This window comes from Ursus maritimus, unplaced genomic scaffold, assembly GCF_017311325.1.
Source record: "Ursus maritimus isolate PB19 unplaced genomic scaffold, ASM1731132v1 scaffold_10, whole genome shotgun sequence".
Lineage (NCBI taxonomy): Eukaryota > Metazoa > Chordata > Mammalia > Carnivora > Ursidae > Ursus > Ursus maritimus.
The window spans coordinates 1,903,514-1,917,625 of record NW_024423344.1 but is presented as its reverse complement, the minus strand read 5'-3'; the positions used below and the strand labels follow the sequence as shown (position 1 = coordinate 1,917,625).

Here is a 14,112-nt window from a genome sequence, read left to right as displayed (position 1 = left end):
TGAAGCAAATTCCAAGGCTTCACCTTCACTGTACAGATTGCTGCCCTGTTTCTTCTGTCTTTAAGACTTCTATCTGAAACATATAATCCATTTTCCACTGAAGAATTTTGTCCTCTTGAAAAGTCATTTATCCTTTTTCTGTCTTGGTTTCCCTAATTTTCAAACAGGAAAAATCATCCTAGAACCAAAATCTGACAACTTAACAGTTCTAATAGTTCTAAATGTTACCAAGACTCTTCCTAATTTATAAATGACTAAGTCCATTCTTAGTCAACCTCAAAAGTCTCACAAGTGTTACACAAAAGTACTAGATTTATGATCCAAAGATTTGGGCTTCTAAGCTACTACCAGCAGTGGAAAATGTTTGCAAACCACTTCACCTCCACAACTCCATTTCTGTAAAACGGGAAATGATCTCTACTCTTCTTTCATCACACTTTTGTTGTGAGGCTCAAGGAAGATCAAGCACCTTGAAAACAAAGCACCAAGAGGTGTAAATGGTTACACTTTAATTTTCAGAGACAATCCCATTCTCAACCAAGAGTGTCTTTATTTCTGAAGTGCATCAAGCACCAACGCTACCTCATGAACCCAGCAGGCAAGACCTCCACACTCTTGCCTGTCTTCAGTTTATCAACAGTTTTCCCACTTCCTTTAGAAATCATGCTCACTCCCTTCAACCTGAAAAGATGAAACTCAGTCCAAGCTCCCTGTCGTAACTGCCCCCCAATAATTGCTTCATTCACAGTTTTTAGGGTCATATAGAAAGTGTGGGGGTCTTTTTCACTTTTTAAAAATTGTGGTAAAATACACATCACATAAAATGTACTGTTGTGAAAGCATTTCCAAGTATACAGTTCAGCGTCATTAAGCACATTCACAACTGTTATGCAATCATCACCATTATTCACCCACAGAATTCTTCTCATCTTGCAAAACTGAAACTCTGTCCCCATTAAACACTAACTCCCTATTCTCCCCTCCTCAGCCCCTGGCCACCCCCTTCCACCTTCTGTCTCTATGAGTTTGACTATTCTAGGAGCCTCCTGTAAGTGGGATCCTACAGTATTTGACTGTCTGTGACTAGCTTATCTCCCTTAGTATAACTCCCTCAAAGTTCATCCGTGTTGTAGCATAATGTAGAATTTCCCTCCTTTTTAAGGCTGAATCATAGTTCATTGTATGTATATACCACAGTTTGCTTAGCCATTCATCTGTGAACGGACTTTGGGTGGCTTCCACGTGCAGCTATTGTGACTAATGCTGCTATGAACACAGGGGTACAAATATCTCTTGAGCCCCTGCTTTCAATTCTTTTGGGTATGTACCCCGAAGTGGAATTGCTTTTTTAATTTTTAATTCCATTGTTAATTTTTTTCCCCGATGGCTATACCCTTTCACATTCCCACCAATAGTGCACACGGGTTCCAATTACTCCACGTGTCTGTCAACACTTTTATTTCCTTGTTTTCTGTTCCTGGTCATCCTAATGGGTGTGAGGTGGTATCTCATTGTAGTTTTTGATTTGCATTTCCCTGATGACGAGTGATGCTGAACATCTTTTCATGTGCTCATTGGCCATTTGTATATTTTCACTGGAGAAACATCTGTTCAAGTTCTTTGCCTATTTTTGAATCCGATTGTTTTTTAATTGTTGATTTTTAAGACTTCTCTACTTATTCCAGACATTAATCCCTTATCAGTTATATAATTTGCAAATATTTTCTCCCATTCTATAGATTATCTTTTTACTTTGTGGATAGTGTCTTTTGATGCTTCAAATTTTTAAATTTTCATGAAGTCCAATTTGTCTATTTTTCTTTTGTTCCTATGCCTTTGGTGTCATATCCAGGAAATTACTGCCAGATCCAATATCTTGTACTTTTTGTCCTATGTTTTCTTCTAAGAGTTTTATTGTTTTAGCTCTTACATTCAGCTTTTTCATGAATTGTTAGTCGATGTTCTCACACAATGTTAGGTAAGGGTATAACTTTATTCTTTCGCATGTGCGTCTCCAGTTTTCTCAGCACCATTTGTTGAAGCCTACACTTTCCCTATTGAATGGTTGTGGCACCCTTAATCGAAAATCATTTGACGATGTATGTGAGGGTTTATTTCTGAGCTCTGTATTCTATTCCACTGCTCTGTACGTCTGTCTTTATGCTACTACCACACTGTTTTGATTACTGTGGCTTTGTAGTAAGTGTTGAAATCAGGAAGCGTTTGTCCAGTCTTGTTCTTTTTCAAGGTTTTTTGTTGTTTTGTTTTGTTTTTGTTTTTGTTTTGTTTTGGCTCTTCAGATTGCCTTGAGATTCCATATGAATTTTGGGATGTGTTTTTCTATTTAAAAAAAAATTGGATTTTTGATAGGGATTGCAGTGAACCTGCAGGTTGCTTTGGGTAGCATGGACATTTTAATAATACTAAGTCTTCCAACCCCTGAACATGGGATGTGTTCACATATTTTTTATGACTTCTTTAATATCCTTCAGCAATGTTTTCTAGTGTTCATTGTACAAGTCTTTCACCTCCTTGGTTAATTCCTAAGTATTTTATTCTTTTTGATGCTACTGTCAATTAAATTGTTTTTGTAATTTTCTTCTCGGATTGTCCATTGTTTGTGTATAGAAAAACAACTTTTTTGTGTGTTGAGTTTGTGTCATGCTATTTTGCTGAATTCATTTATTAGTTCTAAAATTTGTGTGCATGTGTGAGTGTATGATATTCTTAGGATTTTCTCATATAAGACCACACCATCTACAAAGAGAGATAACTTTACTTTTTCCTTTACAATTTGAATACCTTTTGTTTCTTTTTCTTTCATAATTGCTTTGGCTTGAACTTTCTGGCCCGTACTATATTTGGCAAAAGTGGTGACAGTGGGTATCCTTGCCTTGTTCCTGCTTTCAGTCTTTCAACATTGGGTATGATGTTTGCTGTGGGTTTTTCATATATGACTGTTAGTATGTTGAGGTAGTTTCTTTGTATTCCTAGTTTGTTGAATGTTTTTATCATGAGAATATGACAAATCATGAATTTGTCAAATGATTTTTCTGCATCAATTGAAATGATCACGTGTTCTTTTCCCTTTATTCTTTGATGTGGTGCATTGCACTGATTGACTTGCTTATGTTGAACCATCCTCACATTCCTGGAATTAATCCCACTTGGTCAATACTGTATAATCCTTTTAATACGCTGCTGAATTCTGTTTGCTAGTATTTTGTTGAGGATTTTTGCATCAATGTTCGTAAGAGATACTGGTCTATGGTTTTCCCTTCTTGTAGTGTCTTTGTCTGGCTTTGGTATCAGAGTAATGTTGGCCTTATATAATGAGTTAGGAAGTGTTTCCTCCTCTTCAATTTTTGGAAAAGTTTGAGAAGGATTGGAACTTGCTCTTCTTTAAATGTTTGGTAGAATTCTGCAGTGAAACCATTGGGTCCAGGGCTTGTCTTTGTTAGTTTTTTATTACTGTTTCAATCTCCTTAATGTGTAGGTTTATTCAGATTTTCTTTCTTCATGATTTAGTCTTAGTAGGTTTTGTGTTTCTAGGAATTTGCCTGTTTCATTTAGGTTACCCAATTTGTTGGCATACATTGTTCATAGTACTCTCTCAAAATCTTTTTTATTTCTGTTGATTTGGTAGTAATGCCCCACTTTCATTTCTTATTTTAGTAATTTTAGTCTTCTCTCTTCTTAATTAAAGTTTTGTCATCTTATTGATCTGTTCAAACACTCAGCTTTTGGTTTCATTGATTTTCTCTTTTTTTTCTATTTTATATTTCACTTATCTCTCCTCTAATCTTTACTTTCTTCTTTGTGCTAGTTTTGGGTTAAGTTCTTCTTTTTCTAGTTCCTCCTCCATGCACTCCCACAGAGCCCACTCTTCCTCCACCGCATGTTGTTCCTTTTGCCTTTTCTGGGCATTTTTTCCAGCATGGTTTTCCCAGCCCTCCTTCATCCTGTCTAGCCAAGCAAGCAAACAGAAGAAAAGAAAGAACAGATGCAAATGAACTTTCCAGCAGATTAATCTAAAATTTCTGCATACAACACACAAACTTCACCAAAGAGGATTCAGTTAATATACTCTACATGCTTCTATTTAGTTGGATATAATCATTTGTGTAAGAATAATGTAATTCTTAAAGTATTTATGAAACTGTATGCTGCAGTAATAAGATTAGTAGTCAAGTCCAATTTATTTTCCTTATTGTCACTATGATTATAAAGCAATCTCCCACAGGAGATGTAATCTCAAATTATTAGATTTAACTCTCTGCAGGAAATAAAAAAAGATTCTTTAAAATGTGTGTTATGCGGGGGTGCCTGGGTAGCTCAGTCAGTTAAGGGTCTCCCTTTGGTTCAGGTCATGATCCTGGGGTCCTGGGATCAAGCCCCAGGTTGGGCTCCCTGCTCAGCGGAGGAGCCTGCTTTTCTCTCTACCTTTGCTGCTCCTCTTGCTTGTGCTCTCTGGTTCTCTCTATCTCTCTGTCTAATGAGTAAATAAGATCTTTTTTTTAAAAAATGTGTGTTATGCTGATAAATAAATGTTACCATCCTCGTGTTCTGGTTTAAAATTTTTGATACTTTAAATTTGGGCAAAATTCTATCCTAGCATTTTTTATTTTATTCACTCCAGTAATTCTAAAATCTCTACTTCTACCGACTCTACCTGCACTGGTATCTCTGCTGCCCTCTGTTCCGACCACACGATTTTCTGGAATTAAGTAAAATGTCCACCAAGAACTGGGTACAGGTCATGTAATTGCACAGCTCAGAAAATTTCCACAATGCATATTCCCAAGGCCTGCAAAGCCCATATGGGACCAGCAAATCTCTCTCTTTTTTTTTAATGCAAAATAAGACATTGATCACTGTATGTTTACACTTTTCTCCCAATTGCAAGTGCTTTATTGAAATTATCTCATAGAGGTGCCTGGGTGGCTCAGTCGGTTAAGCCTTTGGCTCAGGTCATGATCCAGGGGTCCTGGGATTGAGCCCTGTGTTGGGCTCCCTGCTCAGCAGGGAACCTACTTTTCCCTTTCTCTCTGCCCCTCCCCCTGCTTGTGCTCTCTCTCTCTCTCTCTCTCAAATAAATAAATAAAATCTTTTAAAAAAAGAAATTATCTCATAGATTCTCATACTTTCAGTTGTAAGAATTGAAAGAGAAAACAGATGCTTAGGAAACTGAAGAACTATCTCCTAGTGAAACAGGAGCATGAGGTTATTGGATCATTAAGTTGGGCCATCTAATTTGATAGGGAATCATGAGGACTGACACTCATGGTCCAAGACAGGTCTAGTGCCAAATTCAGAAGCAGAAACTCCTTCCTTTTTGCAGTATAACCTGTGCTGGGAATACTCACCAGGAATGGGAACTATAGATTTCTAAACCATTATCAGGAAAGCAAATTCTAGACTCTCCCCCACCCCACCCTCCACTTCAGTCATGCAGCAAGAGGTTAATGAATCAGACCAAGCTGAGCTGGGGTCTGCAGAGTGGAGAGGTGGGGGGGGGGAGGATGAAAAAGATCTTCACACCGGTTTGAAAACATGAAGATGAGAGTTTATTCAAGACACTCATCTCATAAATTGTGAATTGCTAAGATTTTGGCTCTGTCTTAAGAAATCTTCAAGAAATATTAAAATTCCAACAATAATGCTATGTACTAAATACAGACATTGTAACTTCCCAAGTAGCCTTATAGTGTTTGGGAAGCAGTGGAGAGGGCTCCAAGGTGATTGATAGTAATGTTTCTGCAGGCAGTGGGCTCCTAAATGCCCTTGGGAAAATACTGGTCTGGGGGAGAATTTAAGTAAGTGACACTGGCTGTAAACTTCTGACTTAATCAAGATAGGGCAGTTTTCAAAAACAGAGGTGCCCTAAAAATCAAGGAATTTAACTCTGTTGTTAAGAAATTCAGCAGAGACTCACACAGATATAGGCTTCCACAACCGAGTCCTGCTCCTAATTGCCCAAAGGACACTTAACCTACCTCCACCATGTACGTGTCTGATTACACCTCTTAAGAAATGTGTACAGAACATTTGTAATTGTGCCAGGAGCTATTTGAATTATTATGCTTTTTTTTTATTACTGCTATTGTCTTCATATGAAGTAAATATGTTTCAAGTGTTTATTTGTGAATTAACACTTTGTAATTCGGAACATATTGTAAATTCCTCCAGGCGACAGGGACTGGCACAGAGACAATGAATTCTTTGGGTGGAGAAAGTTCTCGTCTCCCTCAACATCCAGCCTATGGTCTCGTATGAACAGAAGTTTAATAAATAGTAGTTGAATTAATTCACAAAAATACTATAAAAGATATATATATTTCACAAAGTAAGTAAAATACTATGCATTGCCAAGTAGTATTAAGTAGGTAATGAATGATACTGTCTATACTAATAATTTTTAACTAAAAGAAAAAAATCAAATTACAGGGCTTTTTAAATGCATCTTAAACTTGGGTGCTTAAAGAAAAGCACTATTAAATTCTGCTCTCACATGATCACAGACAAGAGAACTGTGTTACTCTGGGCTGCCACCTTTAGGAAGGACATAAATAGTCAACAAATATTTGTTTAACTTTCATTAACGTGTACAAAGTACAAAGATTTATGCAGATTCAATTTAGACCCTGAACAGTAATTCCAGCTCTGACTACCAGGGGGCACCCTAAGCAAGCACATCTGAGTGGCTGGTAGAAAGGAAAGGCCAGATGGCGCCTCTCCAACAGCCCTGTGTGAGGCGTTCCTAGCTCGGAGAGCCGCAATGCAGTCAAGTCTCTCTCCACTGTACACGTTTGCTAGAAATGTTACTAGCATGTGGACATGGACCTGCCAAATGAGAATTGAGCTTCAATCAGTTTGGCATACGTGTGTATGTACATATACATGGACATTTCCCCCTGAAATTATCCTAAACACTATCTTTCTTGAAACTAAATAAGAAGCAATCTTTACGAATAAAAAGTATATCATATGATTAAGATCTTAGTTGTCTACCTAGAAAATATACAATGTGACAGGTGTAGTAAAGAAATCACCGTTTTCTTAATTCTGCTCATCTTTACACAATATCATTTTTAATGTTTTTATTGTAAAATACACATAACATAAAATTTATCATTTTAACCATTTTTAATTGTACAGTTCTGTGGTATTAAGTACATTCACAATGTTCTGCAAACACCATCACCATCTGTCTGCACAACTTTTTCATCTTCTCAAACTGAAGCTATTCCCACTAAACACAAATTCCCCATTCTCTCTTCCCCCAGCCCCTGGCAACCACCAATCTACCTTCTGTCTCTAGGATTTTGACTACCCTAAGCACCTGACATAAGTAAAATCATATGGTATTTGTCTTTTTTGTGACTGGTTTATTTCATTTATGAACTTCCAGTTACAAAATAAACCAGTCGCAGGGACGAAAAGTACAGCGTAATGTATTATAGTCAATAATATTGTAAAAGTTTGTATGGTGACAGATGGTAATTACATTTATTGCTATGACCATTTTGTATGTAATTGTCACATCACTGTTATATACCTGAAACTAATATTAATATTGTATATACTACAGGTCAATTAAAAATAAAAATAAAGGGATGCCTGAGTTGTCTCAGTCCTCAGGCTTCTGACTCAGTTTCGGCTCAGGACATGGTCTCTGGTGGTGGGAGCCAGCCCTGCATAGGGCTCCACACTCACCAGGGAGTCTGCTCAAGATTCTCTCCCTCTCCCTTTAGCCCCCCCCCTCACATGCTCTTTCTCCGTCTCTCTAAAAATGAATAAATAAAATAGATAAAAATATTTGAAAACCTTACAGAACAGTATTTCTCGTTAAAAAAAAACTAACAAGTAAGTCTACATGACCACCACCTACTACATACAGACACCTTCAAGTTCTACAAGGAAGTAGATATTTTAGATGTGCCTGCAGAAGCTTAGTTTTTTCATCCCTGGGATAGCCTAGGTTCAGATCACAACTGAATAAGTAAACTCCCTAGGACAAGCACATTGCTAATCAGAACAGATCTAAACTCTAATAAAGGTGACCAATGGAAGCTGTTCCATGGAAATTTGAAAACTGAATCAAAGACTAATTTTGCCACATTCTTGCAAGAAATCCATCACTCATAAAGGGAATTCTGGGGCATTTTCAGCTTCTAGAATGGTCAACAAAATTCAGTCAACTAATATTTATTAAATATCTCGCCCAGGCCAGGCCCCATGCTAAACCCTGAGGATGGAACAGCAAATCCTGAGGCACAGAGGGAACGCAGAGTCCACCTAAACTGAGTTGAGACCATAACAGACAGGGACGAGATTCCTTCCTTGCTCAGTGGCGTTTTGTGGCTGGCTTTCCTTTGAAGTGTGCGCATACCAATTCTGGGGAGGAAAGAAGATATTAAAACCTTCACCCCAGTCTGGGCAAGCAGGCTAGGCCTTGCCCTAGCATCTGGTCACTAGCACCAGTGAGAATGAGTGACCTGCAGGGACACTTTCCCTGTCACCTTGGGCAGGGCCAAGTCTCAAGTGCATCGGAAAAAGTTTTTTAAACACACACACACACACACGCACACACACACACACACACAAAGAATCCCTGTGACCGCCGGCTAAATTAAGTGTGTTTGACGGGAACCAGGCTCGCGGCCACTATTTATAGTTCCTCGGCTCTCTTCCCGGGACTCGCTCCAGCCTCCCCCCGGGAGCGGCCCTCGACAGCATCCACGCTGCGGCCCCGGCTCTTCTTTGGCCTGTTCGGCCAGGTTACGTGGGAATCCCCTGCCCAGTGGCCCCTGTCTAGAATCGCGTCCCCAGGCGACGGAACTCGGGGATGGGGGGTAGCAAGACGCGGCCCCCGGCTCAGGAGCGCCCCCAGAGCTGCCCCTCCGCCCTGCGAAGGCAGGCGTGAGCTGGATCGCGGGTCGGGAGCAAGTGCGCGCGAGGGGCACCCCTAGGGCTGGCAGGGCGGAACCTGTGCGCCCTTCTCTCGCCCTCGCCCGCGGTCCCTCGCCGGCTTCCTGCTTTCAGTGGAGACAGACGCGAGGCCTGCGGGAGCCCGGCTGCGGGAAAAAGCCCCAGGCTCCACATCCCGAGAAGGGCGCTCTTGTGGGTGGGGCGCGGGATGCAGGTGCGGGTGGGAAAGCCGGACGGTTGGAGGGTGACGGGTGCAGCTACGAGTGGCAATGCGATACGGTGCGGGGTGAGGGGTGCAGGTGCGGTGTGACGGTATGCGCGGTATAGGTGCAGGTGCAGGCTTGGCGAGACGTGATGGGGACTGCGGGTGCGAGGTGGGAAGCGGCTGCAGGTGGGTGTGCAGGATGGGGAACGAGAGGCGGGTGCGGGTGGGGGGGTGAGAATGCGGGGCGCCGCAGGGCGGCGGAGCTGGGGCCCTGCGCTGCGCGCTGGCACCGCCCCCGCGGGGCCCCCAGGCTGAGGTGGAGGCGGCGGGGGCGTGGCGCGGCTGCCCGGGCTGCGGCTTGGGGGCTCCGAGCGCTGGGCGCACTGGGGCCGCGGGGATGGCCGCCGGGGCAAGGAGGCCGGGCCCTCAGGCGGGGCGCACGCGTTAAGTTGCACCGCACGTGTAAGAGAACTTCTCCTTTTCAGAGCGGCCGGGAGCCCTGCTCGAGAAGGAGCGTACCCGGGTCGCCGCCGCGGCAGAGCGGGGTAAGCTCAGGGCCGGGCGTCCCGGAGGCCCAGGCGCCGGCGGCCGGGGGCAGCCCCGGGGCGGAAGGACGGGCGGGCGCCGGCGCCTCCGACCTCCCCAGACGGGCTCGGGCGGGCCGGGGCAGAGCGAGCCGGAGCCCGAGCCCCGCTGCCCGTTTTCGGCTCCCGGCCTCTTAGAATTCTTTTCGGGTATCTTGGGAAGTGGTGGGAGCGGTAGGGCTAGAGAGCGGGGCTCAGGAAACTTTCTGGAGAACTTGGGGAGTAAGTGATGTGTCTTTGCTCCTGGAGATCTCTGCAGAGCGCCAGTTCTCATCTGCTTAATGGCTTTCCTTGGTGGATGGCGGAAGGCTGGGTTGAAAATGTTTTTTGACGGTGTTTACCCCCTTGAGTGGGGAAGCAAGAGTGGCTCTAGAACTTCAGATCCAAGGGATCTTAAGGACTGTTTAAATACTTGAATACTCTCAACAAATACCACAGCCGCAAGGAACGGAGTTCAACTGTCTGCCGGCGTTTAGCATGGCCACATGTTGTACAGTTGCGTCGGTGTCTTTTAGGAACGATGCTGGCTCGCCTACTTCTTTTAAGAAACTTTTTGAAAGTTTTTGTTGTTGTCGTTGTTTTAAGAAACCCTTTAGATATAAGTACCACGATCTAATTTCTTGATCCATACGCTGGTTATGCTGTGTTCGAGTATAAAGAATTTACAGAAGAGTGGGAACACTTCTCAGCATTCTACAGTAATCCCTTCTTTCAGGGTCTGTTCTGAGAGTCATTCCAGCGACACGGGTGTATCTGCCTGGCAGTCTACTCTACACTCTAGTGAGCAGAATTCACCCCAGTTTGCAGAGCTCCCAGTTCATGAATATTGGTGACTGGGGCTTTAGACAAGTGGAGTTCTCCAGTTTTGACTTTACTAAGATACTGCTAAAATATTTCACTTAAACATGGTCATGTACCAACAGCTGAGATGTGAATTATGCTTTGGTTTATATAACTCAAGAATTCAAATTGATGGCTTATGATACGTGCATCACTTCACTCTCAGTCCATCAATGTCCTGTGAAATGTATGGCAAAACAAACATTAAAAGACTAAAGAGGAAAAGGGGTGACTTATTTTCCAAGGGTCAGTGTGTTCAAAGTAAACAACGGCTAATCTGGCATATATTCCACTGGTTCAGCAGTTTGATTCATGTTGAGATAAGCATCTCACAAGGGCAGTGCACGTGTTACTGTAGTGTAAAGTAATTCACAAAACCTTTACTACTATAACAAACTAAACAATGCTATTTAGGTTAACCAGTTGATGTTAACAGGCTTAAACCCATCTTAAGATAATGAAATGTAACCAAATGTCACTGTTTGCAAATAAGACAAAGAATTTTGACACAGTTTCCTTGAAAGTTACTTACATTTTAAGTTGTGTTGATTTCTTAACAAAAATAACTTTTACACTGCACATTTGAGCCTTAAAAATAATTATGTGTATGTATCACAGCCATTTTATAAAGCCTCATGTATGTAAAGAATTTAAACCATAATAGTCTTTCAGATGTTACCATTACTTGAACATGCACCTAACACACAAGAAATAGGATATATGTAATTTTAGGATTTTACCTCAGTATCGTGCATAAATACACGGAGTAAACACATAGTTTTTGTACTGTACTGGAATACCAGAACATTCTAGACAGTGAAAGGGCCTTTGAGAAATATTTCGCCCCGTACAGATAGCATGATTCCCAGGATCTCTGTATTAAGAAACAGCCAAACTCGGGGCGCCTGGGTGGCTCAGTCGTTAAGCGTCTGCCTTCGGCTCAGGGCGTGATCCCGGAGTTCTGGGATCTAGCCCCACATCAGGCTCCTCTGCTATGAGCCTGCTTCTTCCTCTCCCACTCCCCCTGCTTGTGTTCCCTCTCTCGCTAGCTGTCTCTGTCAAATAAATAAATAAAATCTTTAAAAAAAAAAAAGAAAGAAACAGCCAAACTCATGATTAACATACAGTGTCCTTCTCTCTTCTGCTCCACTGTGTTGTGGCCTTACCAGTACTATGTAACACTTGTCATACCATATTTTGATTAGTTTTTTTACAAGTTTGCCTCATCCATAGAGTGTGAATGAAACTTCTGAGAGTAAGGACCATCTCTTAATTAGTAGCACAGTGCCACACACATGATAGGTGTTTGATAACTGTTTACTAAATTGAAGAGGGAAAAAAGTCCAATACATGTGATCATTAACATCATACATGTTTCTGTAAAAAGAGTATGTTTTTACCATTTCAGTATAATGCATAAAGGGAATAAAATAGTGACAAAGTTTAATATTAATTTTCATTCTTACGGTGTTGGGAAATTCTTCATCATGATAACTAGGCTAGTGCTCTACTGCTTTTTTAAAATCTCTGGTTTTCAAAAGTATGACTTCATAATGGTTGATGTGAACAGTTTCTGCACTCTTAGTTTTCTTTAATTTGAAGATTTGGTGGTTTGCTTTAAATTTACTGTTGATGAACTAATGATACTAAATAAAAATCACGTAATTTTTTTCATTCAGACCACCTGGTTATCTCTGTGAATTAACGCTCATTTTATTCGTAAAACTCCATTTTGTATTAGCTTTACAATGAATCTTTTATTCTAGGACATAGAAGAGATTTCTATGTTGTATACTAATTGAAGTGGGTTTGAGTAAGAAAAGTGAAATTATATTTATACTATAGACATTATATTTATACAATAGAAATTATTATTGCAAAAATAGAGACCATTTTGACAGATGTAATTTGCGTCAGTAATATCAATAGAAAAAATATAATTATAAGGCTGTGAGGTTTTGTTCACTAAAACAAGAGTAAAGATAATGTCTGAATTTGCTTTGCAATAACAATGCCAATTTATATAACGGAGTAACGGGACTATTCTTAGCATGTCAATAATATTTAACAATTTTAGCCACTTTGGACTGGAAGAAAAAGAGCAAAAGCTTAAAATGTACTCTAACCCATGGTTCTAAACATACATTTTAAAGTGTGATAGAGCGATATAACTAAAAAGGCAGCTGTTGTAATCTCAGCAATCGGCCTGATGCGTGATCCCGTGAAATCACGCGGGAGGGGAAGGTACGCAGGACCAAGAGTAAAAAGTCAGGAGTTTTCATGCTGGCTTCAGCACTGTGGGCTGTTCAGCCTTCTGCAAATCACAGTACCCTCTTGGGGCCTCTATACCCCCATATCCCCATCTGTAAAGTGAAAAGGGTAAACTAGACCACTTCTGAGGTTCTTTGAGCTCTAAAATGATGTGATTCCATATTTCCTCCATGGATGAGCAAGATTCCTGAAGGATGTAATTTGGATTTGCGGAGGGAAATTACTTTTTAACTGACCAGACTGTATGAAGTCAGTGCTTGGTATACTTTTCTGACTGCCTGTTCTGTGTTTTAGACAGGACGAGATCCTGTTCAGAGCACTAATGCTGAAGCACCCCTATAATTTTCTTTATTGTTATTTACCCTTGCCCCAAGCCACCCTTCAGGAAGTATTGGTAAATTGAATTTTACTTCAAGGGTAGCTGCATTTTTTTTCATTATTCAATTATTAAAAGTTTGAGGACTAATGCAGAAATACATTAAAATCATTGCTAAATTACACTAAAGTGTGTAAGTAAAACGTTTAAATAAGTGAAAACTCCAAGCGGTATTCTTAGGTCTTTCACCGAAGTTATTTTAAAAACTTTTAATGCCATTTAATAATTGGCAGGAGAAACTGGAGGACTGCACAGGGTAATGGAACAGGGAACACATTCAGAGGGTTTAAAAAGGAAGCCCAGTATGGCACGAATAGTATTGGAAGACAGTCATGTTTCTAATTATGCTCCAGACTATTTACATTTTCCTGTCAATTGAACTGAAGCCCAACCAGCTGTTAATTTTCTAGCTTAATATTAGAACTCTAATTGTGGAAATGGGAACTCAATACTGATTTTTGGTAGGAATACTTATTTTATTCAAGTATTTCAAGAAGAAGTACCATGGATAAAAAGTTAAGTGTATTTTTAATTTTGTCATTCTTAAATATAAAAATTGAAGACATTTGTTTTCAAACTAATACAGTTGTTTAGGTTGCTTCCAATTTAAAATTAGCTCTAACTCAGCTTTTCAGTTACAGAATGTCAAAAACAAAAGAAAAACTGAGTTGTTTCCTTTGACTAAGGATGAAAAGTATTAACCATATTTACCTTAGCCAAGTAAAGACTTAAAAAGCATATGACTTTTCAGGTATTTATAAACAATTTAAAATCCAACCCCCCAAAGAACAATTAAAATTCCTACATAAAAGAGAAAATAGAGGGATAATAATAACACATGAATAGCAGGTGTTTTATATCCATATTTATTTATTTATTTATTTATTTATTTATTTATTTATTTA

General features: G+C 40.4%; 1 protein-coding gene across 1 annotated transcript in view; it reads left to right on the top strand.

Annotated features, from left to right (window-relative positions):
* Window positions 1-9,503: 9,503 nt before the first annotated feature.
* The window catches only part of GJA3 (gap junction protein alpha 3), an 18,531-nt gene continuing 13,922 nt past the window's right edge, over window positions 9,504-14,112 (top strand). The window contains exon 1 of the mRNA XM_040621231.1: window positions 9,504-9,681. The gene's annotated coding sequence lies outside the window, so the exon portion shown is untranslated. The remainder of the gene's footprint in view (window positions 9,682-14,112) is intronic.